The following is a 19,480-nucleotide window of genomic DNA, read 5'->3' on the forward strand; positions in this document are numbered from 1 at the left end:
CTGAGTCTCAGGACCTCTGCACAGGCTGCTCCCCTGGGCTTGGGAGTCTCTATGGCCAGAGCTGTGCATTGGGCTCTCCCTCCTTCTGATCTCAGCTGCTTAAGAACCAGTTTTGGGTGAAACTGTTCTTTGCGACTTTTTTCCCCCCTAACTTGTTTAGTCACAGTATCAGTGAGCTTCTGGGAAAGGGGCAGGGGGATTCTTGTGTGCTTTGTTCATGGCTATGACTCTCGCACCTGCAAGAGGATATGAGCCCAGTTAATGAGCGCTGATTTGATAGACTGAAACTTACCCTAACCTTATCAATGCATCAACATAGCGGGAGGGGGAACTCAAGGTATAAGCACTTCTTTTGTTTTTACTGAGATGCTTCGTGTAGACCTGGGGTCTCCTCCTCCTCCTCCTCCCTTTCCTCCTCCTTCTTCTCCTCCTCCTCCTCATCCTTGTTACTGGCTCCCGTGGATACAGGTTTCTTCGTAAAGGGGGTCAAGGATGTGACAGATGCTTTACATTAGCTTTTATGTTCCCCATAAAATTAACAACAAGCAAACCTTAAATACCAGAGCTATGATTCTATCTTGCACTTCTGACCTGACACAGACTGTCAGAGCTTGGATCTGCAGGCTAAAAACTGTTTCCAGAACATTCAATGGAATTATACCTGTGTAATTCATTTACTCTTACTCATTTTATATGTGTTTACAGACAGGGGGAAAAAAAACAGAGCCAGCAACAATGAAATTGGGGAGGGTAAAGACACCTTATGGTTTTCATTTCTAAATTATAATCATTACACATGGCACAATCTCCTGCTGGATGATAATACTTCTCAGATAAATAAGAAACGCACTGTAAACACAAGGTAAACGCAAGGTAAACACAATAAAATGGCTTTGTAAAAAAAAATGAGTATTACTTTGTTCCATCTTTGGAATATGATTTTCAATTGCAATATCAATTCAGATGAAAAGTCAAGAGACTAATGGATGTTTAGCCAATGGGGCAGGTATACGGAAGTAAGATCCGAGAAAGGCCTCTGAGGCTATTGTCATACTGCAGCCATTTCACCTATGCCACCAATAGCAATCCATGGGCGTTCATTATTTATGCCCATGTTCCTGATAAAGCAAAGCGCATGAGAGAACAAAGACATGCAGCCAGATTTAGGGCAGTGGCAACCAGCCAGACCTGCTTTTCGGGGATTAGATTTCATTTTGTTCCCCAGGTTGGTCCTGAAATCCTGAGCTCAAGCGATCCTCCTGATTAACTGGGACCACAGGCACACAGAACTGAGCCCACCTTGAATACTTAATGTTTTGAAATAAAGCTGGGCTGGGGAGGCGAATTACTGTGTAAATGCGAAGACTGGAGTTTGGCGCCCAATAACCCATTTAAATGCTCAGTGGACGTGGCAGCCCTCCCGTAAGTCCAGGGCAGAAAAGACGGGGATTCCCAGAATAAGCTGGCTAGCTCAGCTAGCCTGGATTGGTGAGCTCTTGATTCAATTGAGAGGCCACGCCTCGATGACTAAAGTGGGGAGCAACTGACAAAGACACCTGATGTGATCCTCAGGATACACACACACAAACATGCACCCACACACATGTGAACACACACACACACCCACACACATACCATTACAATACATGAAATAAAACAATAACATGGGCCTGAGTATGCTGCCAGCTACTGGGGAGACTGATACAGGAATCACTTGTGTCTGTCCCTTAGTCACTGTTTTATTTCTGTGAAGAGACATCGTGACCAAGGAAACTCTTATAAAAGAAAGCATTTCAGAGGGTTAGTCCATTCTCGGCTTGGCAGGCAGCTGAGAGCAGCACACATGCGGTGGAGCAGTAGCTAAGAGCTACATCTTGAGCTTGATCTAAAGGCCTCCAACCACGTCACTTCTACTCCAACAAGGCCACGCCTCCTAATCCTTCTAAGCCTTTTAAATACTGCCACTCCCTGGTATCCAAGCATTGGAATATATGAGCCTACGAGGGCCATTCTTACTCAAATCACCACAGCCTAGGAGTTTAAGTCCAGCCTAAGCAACAGAGTGAGGCTCCCCCATCTCCAAAAACTGAATTAAAAGAAAAGAACATTCAAAAATGACTTGCTGGAAAGATTGATGGGGAATGACCCCTTTCCTTTGCACCTGGTATACCCTAGATAATAGGACATTTACTTTCCTCAGCCAGTAAGGAACGTGACTTTCCTCAGCCTCAGTTGAGAGAAAAAAGTAAGGCTCCAAAAGAGTCTTTTCCTGTGGACTTCTATCCGTAGGCCACTCGGCTGCTACTTACAGCCTATTCCGTGCTTAGGCGGCAGTCTCTAGAGGGTGTGTGTACAATTTTATGGAGGTTTCTCTTGTTCCAATCAGACATGACCTTTCAAATATATAAAACTGTATATAAGAAAACTGCCCACAAGACTGCTATAAAATTTAGCAATTCAACTCACAAATCGTTTTTTTGAGCACATTATATTATATGGAACATCATTCTCGAAGGCGCAGTCATATTTTGTAAACAAAGTAGACTAAACCTCATTGCCCCCATGAAGCTTCTATTCCATGTATGGACGGCGACATGGACAATACCGAAGGAGACATTATGGATTCTTTAATAGCTGCTATGTGCAGTAGAGAAATACCAAGTAGGGAAGGGCCAGGGATGGCAGAATGAGAATTTGGGCTAGATCTCAATGGACGAGACTCAGACAGGGGCTTGATGGGTGCCAAGACTTAGAATGACATCCCGAGCATAAAAACTGTGGGTGCAAAGATCCTGGGGTGATGGGGCACAAAGCAAGCAAGAGGGGAGCAGTGCATGAAGTCAGGCTATAGGGCTTAGGGAGAGGAACTGCATCCTACAGTGACCCCGTCTTGTCCTGGTATGGTACAGAGTGGTGACAGGAAATGACAAGTGTTTCCAAAGCATCACCAAGGCTTTCTCAAGAATGACTAGAGGGAGGTGGGGGAGGGGCTACAGATAAGAGCAGGAAGGCACTGGAAGGTACTGCTGTGAGAGGAAGATGCTGGCCATTCACTCATGGACCAGTCATTTGGCTGTTAGGACATGGATGGAGCATGGATACAGTCTAGGAGAAATAAAATAGGATGAGAACAGCAGGATTGGGACACTTCCAAAGAATCAAGTGGCTCATTTAATTACGTATGACCCTCTCCCAGCTCAGTCCAGGGCAGTGTGGCTTGTGCCGCTCACCTACCAAAATTCCTCACAGGCATCAGTGACCATCTTGGAGGATAGCTCAGAAATGTGGAAAGACTGGGAACGCATGATAGAGCCAAAAGGTTCTGGAGTCAGTGGAAGGTGCGGTGTGTCTAATGGTCTATGTCGGGGCAGGGGTGTCAACCTGTCCCTCCTCTGGTTGTATTTTTCATGACCCATTGCCTTTCTAGGAGCACTAAGCACAGGGTGCTGTGTCTGTGCTTAGCAATTCTGGACCACCTGGGCAAGTATGACGCTCCCTGCCCCCTCCTTTCTCCTACTGTTCCTTCTCTGGCTTCCTCCCCCTTCATCTCCTCCTCTGTCTCCTCCTTCCCCTTCTCTTTCTCCTCCTCCTCCTCCACCTCTGGCTGCCCTTGGTCTCCTCTGGGTCCACAAGCTGCTGCTCACATGCCATAGAGACTGTGCTTAGGTCTGGAGGTTTGTCCTCTGGTTGTCTGAGGACTGATACCTGCTGACAGACATCATCCCTAACCTCTGACTTCCTTCTCTTTGTCCTCTTGGCCCTCGGTAAGATAAAGCCCCAAGCCAAACAGGAAGAGCCCAAGCTTGTATGGGTCTTTATGTGAAATGTAAGGTTATAGCTAAACAGAGTTTTCAGTACGTGATGTTATCCCTGCACCAAGAGCCCCGTACAAGGTCACCACTGTTTTGCTTCCCGGTACCTTTGAAACCCCAGAGAAAAATTTACATGGGAGAACTCATGTGCCAGGAAACCTGAGTTTTGGTGTGTACTCAGTTTGTAAATTATGTCTCTTAAGCATATGTTGTGGCGGATGGTAGGTGATATCGTGGTGTGTTCGGTTAGCTGGGATCCTTGCAGACATTCTGCATTCTCTAGAGGCCAGGACACCCGAGAAACCCATCAAGGCCAAGAGGACTCTTAGGATGATGAGTAACAGTTAAGGGCCAGCGCTGGATGTGTGCTAGTGAAAACACATAGAGCTTCTCAGCCTAGAGTAGGAAAAAACCAAGCTTAGCCCAGCGTCTCAGTGTTTCTTCTGGAAAGGCTGTCACCCTGATCTGTGATGTGCTATCAAGATGCAATTGGAACCAAGTGTACTTTATTCAGGACATCTGTGAGATAAAAAAATATAATGCTCCTTTTCTATCTTTGCGACATTGTTCACAAAGATGTGATTTGGCTGTTAAAACCATTTGCACTGTATCTCAAGGCTAAGGCTGACAATTCAAATAAAGGCTTTTCTTTCTCTCCTCCCTCTCCCTCCCTCTCTCTCTCTCTCTCTCTCTGGTTTGTTATCTGAGCCACGGCTAGCTGTCATGGTCATTCTCTGCTCTGGGGCACTTGGGAAGACTGGCCTGCTGGAGACTCCCGCCTGACCCAGGCTTCCAATTTCCATTTAATTTCCTGCATTTGTGGCAAGGGTTTTTTTTTTCCTTGTTTTGTTTGATGACCTCGATACCAGGTGCAAGTCTGGATGTTTAGTTTTTCATAATTCTATTTGTATGCCCACTGTAGGGAAAAAAAAAAACTCTCTGAGTATATGTCGCTGCGAGAAACAAGGAGATCTCAATTTCAGGTTAGCACTCTGAGTATTAAAAGGCTTCTTCTCCAGCCCCCTTTTGTCTACGCACAGGTCCGTATTGGCTTGGGTATCTATTGCTGCTTCGCTGGGGTTGGGACCCAGGGCCTCAAGTATGCACAGTAGTGCTCAGCACCCAGCTCTACCTCCACAGCCACCTTCTGTTTCTGTCCCTAAAAGGAGGGAGGTGAGGGAATTTGAAAGCACAGTTGTGTGAATCCCTCATTAATAATTTATGACAAGCCTTTTCCAGCAACCTTTAATTGTCAGCAGATGTGGACACACTACTTTTCGCCGTCATCTTTACTCTGCAAAGAGCATCATTCCAGATGCATGTCTCCGGATTATCATAAATCACTCCAGAAAGTTCATTAAAAGAAATGCTGTGGAAATGGCTCTACCCATAACCCACAGTGTCACGAGGGCAGAATCATAGCTAAAATGCTAACTCACTGATCCTCTGGCTGTGACTCCAGAACATTCTATGTCCTTGTTTGCCCAACTTCAAGTCTTCTTGAACCTCCAGCGTAACCTGCTATCCTGGTCCATCCTGGTCGGCAAAAGGACCCCTCCCTTCCTACCACCCCTGCCCAAGCTGGCCTATTTATTATCCCTTCTCTCCTGAGGCTGCTTCTAGCTTTCTGCAGTTAATGTTTCTTGTAACATAATCTAAAGGGACTGTTACCCTATAAAAAGGCGAGTTTGCTTGAACATACTAGGCCTTGCCTTGGAGTTGAAAATCCACTAAGCTTGGGGCACTGGGGGAGGTAAAGGAAGACACTGGTTAGTTTAAAAACAAGTGCTCAGGAGCCTTGGGGTTTAGACCTGGCTGACAGCTCCCTGGTCAGTGCTAGTGTTTGGTATTCACCGGTGTGACACTGTCTTTTAATTCTGGCAGGCTCCTAACAGGGAAAGCTATAGTGGTTGAAGAAGGAATGATCTGGCCTCTTTGAAGGAATTTTCACTTTTGGAACAAGAGCTTGGTGTAGAGTGATCTTGCTGGTCTCTCATCTCGGAGCTAACTCTGCAGCAAATGAGGCCAGCTACAGCCCATGGCCAACATTCCACGTGGGCAGTGGAGTGGACAGGACTAGCCAGGGGCTGATGTGGTGGATGAAGGTGCCGGAGGCCAGTGTTGTGGGTGACAGATGGCTCTTTACTGGTTTCCTGCTTTTCACAGTCCACACAGATACCCATTTTCAAATGCCTTTTGTTTAAAACATTTTGAGGCATGAGAGCAGAGATGATGTGCTCTGCCTCAGTAAGTGATCAAGAAAACCAGACACTCAATTGTTGAGTTCCTCTCTGACTTCTCTGAGTTGTGGGTTAGAAGAGGAGAACACTACTCAAACCAGAACAATCTGGCTGACACAAGCCTCAGTTATTAGTAGTTGCCTTACAGAAGAGGCTGTGTGTGTTGTAAGTTTTGTTTTGCTTTGTTTTGTTTAATTTAAAGGCACCTGAAAGCCTCTTATGTTCCTTCCTACCTCTGCCTCTGACTGGTGCTCTTTCTCCCTTGAATCCCTTTACCCACCCTATCTGTAAGACTTGCGAGCAGTAAGAGTCAATATATCGCATTAGGTCATGGTATCTGTCTGCACCGTGTTACTTATAAGGTTGAAACTCTGTAACTTAGCATCTATTAGCAAACTGATTACACTTTCATGCTAAAAACAGTGGTCTATGTGTAAACATGATCAATAGGGGTCAGAAAAGAAAAAAAGGGAAAAGCATGGCTTTCAAATATGTACATTCTGGATTCAAAGGCCAGCAGAAAACAGATTTTGTTTTCGTTGAGCAGGTGAAGGTCAGGGCACCTCCACCGAAAACAACAGTCTATAAACATGGAGATCAGCCATCTGGTCTCAGGAAGTATGGTGACGGCTGTGAAGAAGCCTGCGGGGGCTGACATTGTCCCCGGGTTATAAACTTTGACCAAAGAAATGCATCAAACATATCTAGCAAGGAAAGAAAGAAAAATCTAAAAAAAATCAGATCAATCTTCAAAGAGAAAGCCAGGCAGTGCTCCGACATGAGAAAGGAGAAGGTGGTTAGGAAAACAAATATAAAGCAGGACATTTCCAGTGGCTGATGCCCATCTGATGATGTAAGAGCCAGAAAACCATGGACAAATGTAGGGAACAGAAATCACAGATAAGAACGTGGCCATAGCCGGGCGTGGTGGCGCACGCCTTTGATCCCAGCACTCGGGAGGCAGAGGCAGGCAGATCGCTGTGAGTTCGAGGCCAGCCTGGTCTACAAAGCAAGTCCAGGACAGCCAAGGCCACACAGAGAAACCCTGTCTCAAAAAACCAACCAACCAAACAAACAAACAAACAACAAAAAAAAAAGTGGCCATGCGCCTTTAAAGGACAACTCATGGAAGAGAACCGCCCAATGCATCTTGAGCAGAAACAGATGTTAAGCTACAGATGGGTGTGCTGGCCAGTTTTATATCAACTTAAGACAAGCTAAAGTCATCTGAGAAGAGGGAACTTCAATTAAGAAAATGCCTCCATAAGATCAGGCCATAGGTGACCCTGTTTAGCATTGTATTATTTAGTGGTTGATATGGGAGGACCTATTGTGGGTGGTACCGCCCCTGGGCCAGTGGGCCTAGGTTCTAAAAGAACGCAGGCCGAGCAAGCCGTGGAAGCAAACCAGTCAACAGCCTTTCTCCATGGCCTCTGTCTGCATCAGCTCCTGCCGCTAGATTCCCACCCTGTTTGAGTTCCTGTCCTGAATTCCTTCATTGACAAACAGTGATGTGAAAGTGTACACCCAATAAACCAACCCCTTCCTCCCCAAGTTTTTTTTGGGGCACGGTGCTTCATCATAGCAACTGTAACCCTACCTAGGGCAGAAATTGGTACCAGGAGTAGGGTATTTCTGAGACAGACCTGACTGTTGGTTTTTAGAGGGCCATAGAAGGACTTTGGAACTTGGGGTGAGAAAAACCATTGCGCATTCAAAGCTTGGTACACTATTCTGAGGGAGCTTGAAAGATACTGTTGAGAGTGATGCAGATGATGGAGGCCTCCCTTGTGACGTTTCTGAGGGAGCTGGGAGGCCCTTAATGACACTAGCAGGGCAGTGTGCTGTTTTGAGCTGAGAATCTTTGGTTCTAGTTTGCTGAGGCTGGAGAATCATATATAATTAACAAGCTACCAGAACCACAGAAGTGAAAACGTTTGCTTTACTGGGACAACTGATGCTGGTTAGATGGATCTGAGAAATAAGTAGTGGCTAAAGAGAGACCAGCATCATTGAGGTAAAAACCTTCTGGGAAGTATTTCCTCAGAGTCAGCACTTTGCAAGCTGTGTTTAGAGATGGATAGGATTGCAGGCAGCCAAACTTGATAGTATAAGAGTCACCCAGGTGGTACTGGTCTTGAAAGCATGAAGCAGTCGTGGATAGTAGCTGAGACTTGTCACTGGGAGAGACTGGGAGAGACCACAGGTGAAAGTGAGGGTGCAGTAGCAGCGAAGCCTCAGGACTGAAGGGGGTCATGAGAAAGTTGAAGCTTTGCAGCATCAATAGAGCCCAGGAGAAGCTATTGGTGAAAGTGCAGCCCAGTTGTGGTAGATAACCCCAGCATTTTGGAGATGCCAGTACCATGGTGTGCTCCAGAGGGCAGAGCCAAAGAAGTGACCCAGACCCCTTGAAGGAGCCCAGAAGATTGTGAGTGAATCCAAGATGTTGGATATTGAGTTATTTACACAGTTGGAGTTTGGTTTTGCTTTGATACGATTGCGTCCTCATTCTTCCTTAAATAAAAAAAAAGAAAGGATTTAACTTAACTTTGATCTTTCAGGAGCTCACAACTGACTTTGAAATTTTAAAAGAGATTTTGGATTTTTAAAGTGACTGAACTTTCAATGTGTTTGAATTTATAAAGATCGTGGGGGTGTTTAAAGTTACTTGTTTTATATTGTGATGCTATCTTGGGGATAAATGAGAAAGGAAAGTTTCTACTTGAAAAATGATGTGTTTGTGTGTCAAGTTGACATAAAATTAGCCAATACAAATGATTCCTTGTCATCTTGACACAGCTAAAGTAATAGGAGGGAACCTCAATTAGGAAAATACTTCCAACCCCTATCCAGATCTAGCCAATGGTCAGGACATTCTCCACAGTTGAGTGGAGAGTGGGTATGACTTTCACACGTACTCTGGTGCCTCATATTTGACCATGTCCCCTGGAGGGGGAGACCTGGTGGCACTCAGAGGAAGGATAGCAGGCTACCAAGAAGAGACTTGATACCCTATTAGCATATACAGGGGGAGGAAGTCCCCCTCAGGCACAGTCAGAGGGGAAGGGAGTAAGGGGAAAATGGGAGGGAGGGAGGAATGGGAGGATACAAGGGATGGGATAAGCATTAAGATGTAAGAAGAATAAATTAATAAAAATAAATAAATAAATAAAGTAAAATATAAATAAATAAAACATATGTAAAACAATCATAGATATGATTAAAGTAATAGTATGACAAAAAAAATACTTCCATAAGATAGAGAAATAGGTAAGCCTGTTGGGCATTTTCTTAGTGCTTGATGTGGGAGAGCCCAGCACATTGTAGGTAGTGCCATCCCTGAGCTGTTGGCCTTGTGTTCTGTATTAAAGCAGATTGAGCAAGCCACAGGGAGTAAGTCAATAAGCAGCACCCCTCCATGGCTTCTGCATCAGCTCCTGCCTTCAGGTTCCTGTCCAGCTTGAGTTCCCACCCTGACTTGTTTGATGGTGAACAGTGATGTGGAGTGTAAGGCAAATAGACAGTAACCCTAATGAGGACAATGGGACTCACTCTCATTTCAGAAAGCCCCGTTTCCCAAGTTCAGATTTTTCTGCTGTTGTTGTTCTATTAAGCTTTACTATTTAACTTTTCAATAGTTTTATACGGGTAATTTATTTGAATAATTATGAAGTCTAGACCAAGCTTATAAGATGAAAATAAGTCAAAAGTTTAAAATTAATTGAAGAAATCAATTTGATAAGTAGTCAAACAATGATTTTTTTTCATGAAAAATAAATTGCCCGTTAATTAGTAAATCTAAAATTAAATGCAGTCAATTTGCAATTGCCAGTGCTGATAGGAAAAAAGGCAGAAATGAGAAGCAATCCACATAGACCCTAAGACTTGATTTACATTTCAGTTATCTCTTTTGTTTTCTTTCTTTCTTTCTTTCTTTCTTTCTTTCTTTCTTTCTTTTTCATGATGAGGTTGAACCCAAGCCTTGTACATCCTTGGCAAAAACTCTACCACTAGCCTGCCTTAATTTTCTTGAATTTTTAAGCCCCTTTGTTTTCTTTTAGTTATTAAAGTAAATATTTATTCAGAGTTGACTGTCCAGTGTTAAGACTGGACCCACAGGGCTAAGCCATGCCCTAAACCTGGTTTCCTTTTACCAGTTCAGGAAATTCACACCATATCTCACAATTAATTAAAAGTGAGGTTGGCACCAATAGTGAAGTGTCTGCCACCCAAGCACAAGGACATGGGCACTGGTCCCTATCCCCTACACAGACTAGGGGCACTGCGGTTCATGCCTGCAACTCTAGGACATGAGGGGCAGCACAGGGTGGGGCCACTGAGGCTCACTGGCCAAGTAGCCTAGATACCAGGTGAGCTCCAGGGCAGTGAGAGACCCTGCCTCAAAGGATTCGCTGGAGAAGGACAGAGAACGATATAATGTTGACTTCTGAACTCTGCACATAAACATGCGCATGCACACACACACACACACACACGGGGGGTGGGGGGGGAGAGAAATTTCAGTAATACATATAAGTATATTCTTTCTTGTGTAAGTTATTTTCTAAAAGAAAAAGGTTGTTGTTGTTGTTGTTGTTTACTAGGTCTCATACTTAACCCTAAAGAAAATATCTGGAGGAAATGGGGGAAAAGCAGAAAGTAGGCAAAAGCTATAGAAAATTACGACAAAAATATAAAAGTAGAGTATAAATCATTTTTAAACAAATTTGAAGTGAACCTCAGTATTTCACAGGAAATAGAAAGCTGGGCAATGATCTATTCTTTTGAGTATTATGACTGAAAACCACAGGCTAATGTAGTAGATGACACAGGGAGGAGACATTCGGAAATGACATCATCTATAGCCTGGAGGGATAGGTTGTGGAGAGAGACGTGAACAGCAGTCCTGATACACTGTCCCTGCAGACGCAGCCTGGCAAAGTACAAAATTAACAAGTCAGCTAACGCTATCAGTGATAAGCCCATTTCACAAACCACTTTTTTTACTCATCGCACAAATATTTGAGGTATGGTCACAGTGAGCCTGGTACACACACAGCCCATACAACTCAATGATATGTAATCAATGTTTCTTGAACCAGTAAATGAAAGAAGAAAGTAAGGAAAGAGCCAGTGCTTCTCCATCCATTCATTGTCTCTGGGGCCCCCCCACCCCCCACTCCCAGGTAATTCTGTCTCCTCATCTCCTACTGGATCGACACTTGAATCTCAGTTGCCAGGACTTCAGGCTCTCATGGGCCACACTAACCAAATGTACCCAAGTAGGCCTGCTTCACAAATACTGAGGAATCTGGATAAGGGAGTTACAAGATTTCAAGAAATAAGACTAATCATTTTATTGTTAATTCCCTCCCTTCTGGGTAAAACGAAAACAGAAATACTTGGTGAGCACCCACCACAGAAACAGTAGCCACTCCCATTCAGCACGCATCTCCTGTAAAGAGAACTGCTTTAGCTTGCGCCTTCAGCTGTTATATAACAAGTCACCTGTCAACCGTGACATGACCTGGGTGAAATACCCGTGCTTGCTCAGGCATCGTGACGCTGGGCAGAATGACACGGCAGGTCTTGCAGTGACACAGATGTGCTCGGCTGGCTGATACTGCGGCACAGGTGCAGGCCAATCAATGAACTGATACCAAAGCTGAGAGGAGAGCTGCAGAGGATGAAGGCTGCAGAGCATATCACAAGCGGACTGGCCCCAAACCTGAGAACACAGGTAGCAAGAACCAATGTGACTGCAGAGATCCAAAATCAATTCTCCCAGAATTCAGCGCGCCTCCCCCTCCCATCCAATGCTAGCCCGGAAGCCGGGGTTTAGATAATAATGAACTTCCACACTCTTACATGTGTGTGTCTTTGGAAACCTCCCCAGGTGGGTTTAATGCGCAGCCAAGGACAAGAACCACCATCAGAGCGCTAAAGAGAAAAGTAATGATTCCTTCCCGCCTATTGCAAAGGTCAAAGCTGGCACCTGTCTAACAAGACAGATTAGCAACAGAAGAGCTGAACAAATGTTCTTGAAGTTTTATGTGACCTGAGAGCCTCCAAAAATGAAGACTGAAAGACCCAGGGGGAAAAAAATGCATTTTTATGCTAAGTCTGATGAGATACTTGGCTGGTCGTGGAGAAACATGATTGGACATAAATATGCCCTACTGGGGACGTGAAGATTCTCTACAAGGGCTCACTATTCATATCCTTTTCTGGGCCTCTTAAGACATTCTTTCACCCTGCACATGAGGCAGGACACCTGGGGCCTCTGAAGTGACAGAGGTCAGAAAGTAACCTTTCCAGGTTTTATGACTCGCTTTGGGGAGAGGAAGTCAATTTCTATGACACACTTAGAAACAAGAAGGCAGAGACTGGAGAAATATGACCGTGTCTAAGACCTTCCAAGCTTCTTCTTTTCTGCTAGGCCAAAATACTCTGCATACTGATATGGTGCACTTTGGGGGATTACAGAGCAAGGGGGACGGTTCTGTGGTTAAGAGTGGTTGCTGCTCTTCCAGAGGATGTGAGTTCAATTCCCAGCACCCACATTAGACAGCTCACAACTGTGTGTAACGCCAGCTCCAGGGGATCTGACACCCTCTTCTGACCTCTATGGTTACCAACACACATGGTGTGTGTGCACACAGACACACACACAGACACACACACAGACACAGACACACACACAGACACACACACACACACACACACACACACACACACACACACACACACGCCCCACAAATAAAAATGAATGGTGGAGGACTGTTGGAAGGGCCCTGCTGTTTGAGGTTGCAGTCCTCCCAGTCTGGATAGCCATTCTGAGCTAGGTGGCTTGGATGGGAGACTCCCTCTCTGCAGCAGGGCCTCTTGCTCTCTGCCTGACCTCATCTGGAGAGTGTCTTTAAACATAAATGCCCCTAACCACAGTTGATATATGGCTTTTGACACAGTTCCCTGCTAGCTCTCCCCTCCCTATGCCTATAGGATAATTAAGTACTGCGTTCCTGTCCATAAGATAGGAGCATGCTTCCCAATGCAAACAAGCATCCTCAAGGTGCCTAATTCCAACCAATTAGGTACACCTATCCTGGGAGCCCCACGTGCACCCCTCAATGACTACATAGCCTTTGTTCTCCCCGAGTAAAGTTGAACTAACTCCCTGAAGTGGTTCCCAGAGTGGCCATTCTCCATCATGCTTATGGCCTTCCAAGCTCTGCACTTTGCCTTCTGCTCCTACTGCCTTCATGGGCTGGTAGCCAACACCCCTCAGGGAAGAGGGGAGCCACCACAGCGGATCACATCCTGAGTCTTACCGGCAGCCTCCCAGAAGATTATAATTCTTCCTCCTCTTTTCTCCAGGCTCTACAGTAGAAATGATGGGTCTTTCAAACACAAAGAGCAAAATCACTAGATAAGGATTTCTGAAAGTACTTACAAAGGCTTGCCCCAAACGGAATCACTTACAGAATGTTTGTCCATTGGGAAAAAGTGGAAACATCTTCAGAGTAGAGTTAAATGATTAACCAGTCAAGGTGGGAATAGCATGTGTCCACACCTTGAAGATGACAACAAGATGGTCCTTTGGAGCACTTACCTAGTCTCTCCCCACCCTCTGGGTCATTCAGTGGGCTAGGAAGTGCTCTGGAAATCAGCCACACACACACACACATACACACACACACACACACACACACACACACACACACACACACATAAATAAAAAATAAAAATAAAAATAAAAATAAATCACTCTTGCTATCTTCTCACCCAGTCAATTCCCTCTTTGGCGCTTGTCACGGTGTAACTTAGCAAATTGGAAGTGGCCCCGCCCCAGGACTTGCTTGCTTTTGTATGGATAGACCCAAGGTGTCTATCTGCTTAGGAGGAGATTAAAAGTCGAAGTTGCAGAACAAGCAGGAGGCTGGCGCTAGGGTCTGACATGCCAAATAGGATTATGCGGTAAAACAATAGTTTTACAAGGCAGGCATTTTCACTGAGAGGATTTTCCAAATGACACTAATGGCCACTCTATTAAGGGCCAATGATGGTGTGCTCCTGCTGTGGGAAGCTGCTCCTTTCCTGCAAGACAGAGGAGCCAGGGAGGCTTGAAACTCGAGTTGTGGTGCAGGAAGAACTATTAACCAGAAGCCTGAGAAGAGCCAGGGAGCAAGAAAAGGCGAGGAGAGGGGACCCAGAGGACAGCAAAGCTGCTGTGGTGAACTAATGAGGACAGTGGTGGGTGACACGTAGAGCAAGTGTGTCCCCATCTGCTCACAGCTCCAGAAGACACTGCCCAACTGAGGACTTGGCTCCTTCAAGTCGACCCTACAATGCCACACAGGAGGCTCCAAGAAGAGTTTTTGCTGAGCCTCTCTCAGGTACTGTTAAATATAGTTCTGAGTTGAGTGCAAAAAAATTGACAGCACTTTTTTTTTAAGCCTGCGAAGCCTCTCCTTGGATATACATACCATTTCTACCAGGCTTACTGAAATATTGAAACTAGTTTTACAGAGTGGAGCTGTACTGTTTCTACCCACCCCGTTTGATAGTTCCATTGGGATAACTGAGTTAGGTGCCTTTCTAGTCAGTGCCGACAGACTGTGCTTTAGTCATGATGAACATGGGGCTTCCTCCATAATCAGTCATGTACCGAGCACTGTAATGCCCCTGGTGCCAGGATACAAAGAGCAGATGCAGAGGCATCCTCAGGGAGTGCACAGGGAAGCAGAGAAGAACGACAGTGCAAACAAAGCTTAAATATTGCCAGTTGGACAGGGTCCCCACCACCACCCTCCAAAAATTCACTGAAGCAATGATGTCCCCGAGCTGAGACTGTGCCTTAATTGGAAGTAGGGTCTTTGCAGATGGAAGCAAGTTAAATGACGTCATACTGGTTTGAGAGGAGTCTAATCCACTGTAACTGCTGTCCTGATAGATAAAGAGGCACCGGACATAGACACAAGGGACCATGCATCCTATGTGAAGAGGTGACAGAGACTGGGGTCATATAGTGCTATACTTTAGTTCCTGAATGTTCCCCCAAAGGCTTGTTTAGGTTTGGTCCCCATATAGGGCATTACTGGGTGGTAACAGGAAGAAATTAGGTCACTGGGGATTTGCTCCCCAAAAGAGACCTTAGCTCCCCCACCCCCACCCCCACCCCCACACATACATTTCCTTTCTTTTTGCTTCTCTGCTAATGAGTGAGCTCACTCCGCCCCTTGGTCCCTCCATGATCTGCTGCCTCATGACAGGTCGAAAAGCAACCGCCCTGGCTGGCTGTGACTGAAACCCCCAACACTATGTGCCAAAATAAACCTTTCTCTTTGTAAGTTGATTATCTCAGATATTTTGTCCTAGTTACAGACACTCCACTGGTCCATGTTGCCTGAGAAAAGAATGCCAGAGATTATTGGCCACCACGAGAAGGCAGGAAAGACACCTGAAACAGAGTTTCCCTCAGAATCTTCACAGGAACCAATCTGTTACCTTTTTGCTACCCTTTTATGAATAAAAATGCCCCCCCTCACAGGTTCATATAGTTCATGCTTGGTCTGCAGTTGGTAAAATTGCTTGGGAAGGATTTGGAGGTATGGCCTTGTTGGAGGAGGAAGTTAGCGTTCTCTCTCTCTCTTTCTCTCCCTCTCTCCCTGGAATTTGTAGATATGTAAGCGCTCAGCTACTATTGCAGTGCCAGGCCTGTCTTTTGCCAGGCTCCTCACTATGATGGTCATAGACTCTAACCATCTAAAACTGTAAGCAAGGCCCCAATAAACTCTTTATAAATTGCCTTGGTCATGGAGCTTTGTCGTGGCAATAGAAAAGTAACTAAGACGGTCACTTTTTTTTTTTAAGTGGTAACTCTCAGGAACTACAAACACTGTGTAAGAGGAGCCTCAGCAGGGGTTCACACCGCATGGGGGAGGCACAGTGGTGTGCTCTTTCCCTGTGGAGTGGTTCAGAAGTGGCTAGAGGCAATAGCCGCTCAGAAGTGGCAAGCTTTGCCAAAACAAAGCTGAGCCCTAGAAAAATAACCCGTCCACACTGTAGTAAAAAAAACAAAACAAAAAAACAAAAAAAAAACTACGCTTAGAAGGCTCTAGAAGGAGCAAAGCATGTGGCAGACAAAGATAAAACTCAATCTTAAAGTGCAGGAGAGGAAGGTTTCCAGTTGCCAAGCGGTCTAAGATGAGGTGTCAGTGGTGAGGCTTGAAAACAGGACATGCTGCTCTCCAAGTGTGAAGTGTGTGCGAGCTGCTTTTAGGGCGTTAAGAAAAGAAGCCTCAGGGACTGGAGGCTTGGGGGAGCAACATGAATTCAGGAAGAGAAGATGGGGTCCAGCCGCTGGTGTTCCACCCAAACAGGGACCTGGAAAAGCTCAATCTGCTCTCTAGAGAGACAGCACCACCTTTATTATTATTAATTTTACCACATTGACACTGTCTGCTGAGCTGATTTTTCACGAAGGGCTTTCTTAGTTGAAATGGATTCATATCTTTTTTTTTTCTACCAAGTTCCAAAAACAAGTGCAGACCCAAGAGGATGCATATTTAGAATTCTGAAGGATTTTTTTTCGAGGTAAAATCTAGTCTGCCATCTCTTAGAACAAATGAGTTCGGTTGCACAAATACATTCATGTCAAACTACTTCAAAAAGCAATATGCGTCAAGCTCCATAGATCATGTCTAAGTTTTCCTGCAGTATTAGACGTTACTGTAAGTCGCAGAAAGGGAGGAGGTGAAAAAGCTTGAGCAATTGTTTTTCAGTTTTTGTTGTTGCTCAATAACAACAACAACAAAATGGCTGAACAATATTTTTTAGCCTAGTTCCAGTTTAATTGAAATTATTTACCGAGGTAAACACAATTTACTACATTGAGAAATGTTTCCTGATACAGGTCGAAGGGACACAATGAGACTGAGGAGCAGTGTCTTTGGCAAGTGTTGTGGAAAAAGTAACTAACTCAGGTTTTCAGAGACTGGTGATCAAGGCCTGCCTTTCATACTATTGGAAAACATCAGAGGGAGACGCTGGCTAGCTCAAGGGTTTCCAGATCCTCTCTTTTTGCTTCCTTATATTTACACTCTCAGCTTTAATGAAGGGGATTTTGTGCAGAAAGGGCTATTTTAGTTGCCGTGACCTAAAACCCCAGCACTAGCAAGCGATGCTCTCCTTCCCTCCTGGGAAGGCCGGCTCTGCAGATGCAGGATGAGTGGTGCTGGGCAGAAAGAAGGAAAGCAGGAAGGCTACGTGTAATGGTGGACCTGAAGTCCAAATGGCTGGTTTTGATCAACATGTACCCTTTGCCTAACGCTAATCCATTTGTTCATTTATTGGAGTTTCAGACTGAGCCCTGTGCCCTCCAGGCTCAGCGAGCAAAGACATAGAGTACCAGGACACAAATGTGCTATTTATTCCCATGTTAAAGAGTCATTCTTACAGCGACTTCTTTTTCCTTCCGGAAGCGAGATCTTTTCAAGCTATTTACCATGTTGTCAATTATTGCCATCATTAATAATAATGACAATCACCGAGCCCCAGCAATGTGCTGGGGAATAAATAGAGCACTGAACTAGGCTCCCGCCCAACCTAGCGAAACAATGGCGGCTTTGTGTCGCCCCGGAGTTCAGAGTGGGGATGGCAAATATCAAGGAGGTCTGGGCCCAGTCTCTTCACTCGTCCTCTCATTTCCAAGCTCTCCTCTTTCCAGTCCTTGTGCACACACAGGGTGTGGGCCACAGTCAGCCTCTATGTACGGACCTGGCACTGGCTCCATGGCCCTTGCAGTTCTCCAGGCTGGCACTAATTGCCAGATGCCCCCAGCTGAGTGGGACTGGATGTCAGTGCCCCTGGATGCACTATTAATGGAATCTGTTATCAAGTCACAAGACAAGATGCCAGTCTGGCACCATTCTGTGAACTGGGAGTGCATGGGGGAGGGGGAGGGGGGGAAAGACACAGACTCTCTGTCTGACGATGAATAGCTAAGCTGTGAAACCAAGTGCTGAGTACCTACTAGGAATTAGCCTGCTACAAATGACTCTACTGTGGGCGAGAGAGGAACATGTCTTTGTGAATCTGTTTGTCTGTTTGTGTGCATGTATGCGCTTCCATCGGCATTATAAATGCACGTTGAAAGGCAAAAGGAGAATAAATAATAGCTAAGACTCTTGGCCGGTGTCTTGCTTGGATTAATGTGTTCTGATAACATTATGAATATAAATATAAGTGAAACATTAGGAGCAAGAGTAGAAATTGAATAATAACTCTTTTCTGGAGAGTAATTGCTTTGGAATAATTTTACCCTCACCATTTTCATGGGTCCCTAGAATAAATACATAATTGGTTTTGATAATTCCCCTTTATAAAATTTGGCTTAATAAACAGTTGAAGGAGCACCCCTGCCTGCCCCCCACCCCCCACCCCTCCCCGATGCCCATGATTCCCACTCTAGGATTCTGAAGTTTAGTTTTAAGATGAGGAAGACGGCTGTGTCGTGGTTTGATTGTGTGTTGAGTGCTTGGCTTACAGTTGGTAACTAACGTAATGATGATGTATTTTGGAGAGATGGAGTAATGTTAGGAGGTAAGCCCCACCTGGAGGAAGTAGGTTGCTAGGGAGAGGTTGATTCTGAAAGGTCCTGGTCCCTTCCACACACTCTCCCTACTTTCTATCTGTCATGAAGTAAATAGCCTCTGCTCTACACTCTGAACACCATGGAGGACCGTGACACTTTACAGCAAGGTAAAGCCTTCCTCCTTCATGCCAGGTATTTGGTCACAGCAATGAGAAAGTTATTATCACACCTGTGTTATTTCTGCTCCCACTTTAGCTCAGATGTCTATAGAGCAGGGCTCATAAACAAAGCCAAGCCATTGGCCCCTCTTCTGACCCACATGGTACTAATGACAGAGGATGGGAAGTTACCACACCATGGAAATTTCCTAAAATGTACGACTTTCCTTAAGTACTCATGGAGACCTTTCACCATGGAGGGAGGCGAGCGCTAATGCTCCTAGCTCTCTCCTCTATCCACTTAGCTGCTGCCAGTCGGCTCAGTTCTCAGCCCACCCCTCTGTCCCAGGCTATGAGCAGACATGTGTGGATCATGGGCTAAAGATCAGTTTCTGCTTCTAGACAGCACACACTGGGCTGAGATCCAAACATCACCCTCATTTTTGTATAATGATCTCCATGGAGTTCTTTACATGTATCAAAGGGCAAATTTGGTTTAGGCCAATTACACTTGTTTTTCTTTTACTACTTAGGCATGTAAAGCAGTCAAAATACATTGGTTATATTATTCAGAACTTTTTTCCTGTATATACGCATAGTTTACACGTACAACAGGCTTCCACGGTTGGAACTCAGGCGGCAGCGGTTTTCAGTTTTCTGCTCATGGGAAGTGAT

General features: G+C 45.2%; 1 long non-coding RNA gene across 2 annotated transcripts in view; it reads right to left on the bottom strand.

The window, feature by feature from the left end:
- Positions 1–19,480, bottom strand: part of LOC311589864 — an 81,364-nt gene that overhangs the window by 35,800 nt on the left and 26,084 nt on the right. The window contains exon 4 of one of the 2 annotated variants that reach the window (XR_014776665.1): positions 11,403–11,780. The exons of the other annotated variant lie outside the window; for it this stretch is intronic. This is a non-coding gene — a long non-coding RNA (uncharacterized lncRNA). Of the gene's footprint in view, positions 1–11,402; positions 11,781–19,480 lie in introns of those variants that run through there. 2 annotated transcript variants of the gene reach the window in all.

The sequence above is a fragment of the Acomys minous genome (assembly GCF_964271855.1).
Source record: "Acomys minous genome assembly, chromosome: 19".
NCBI lineage: Eukaryota > Metazoa > Chordata > Mammalia > Rodentia > Muridae > Acomys > Acomys minous.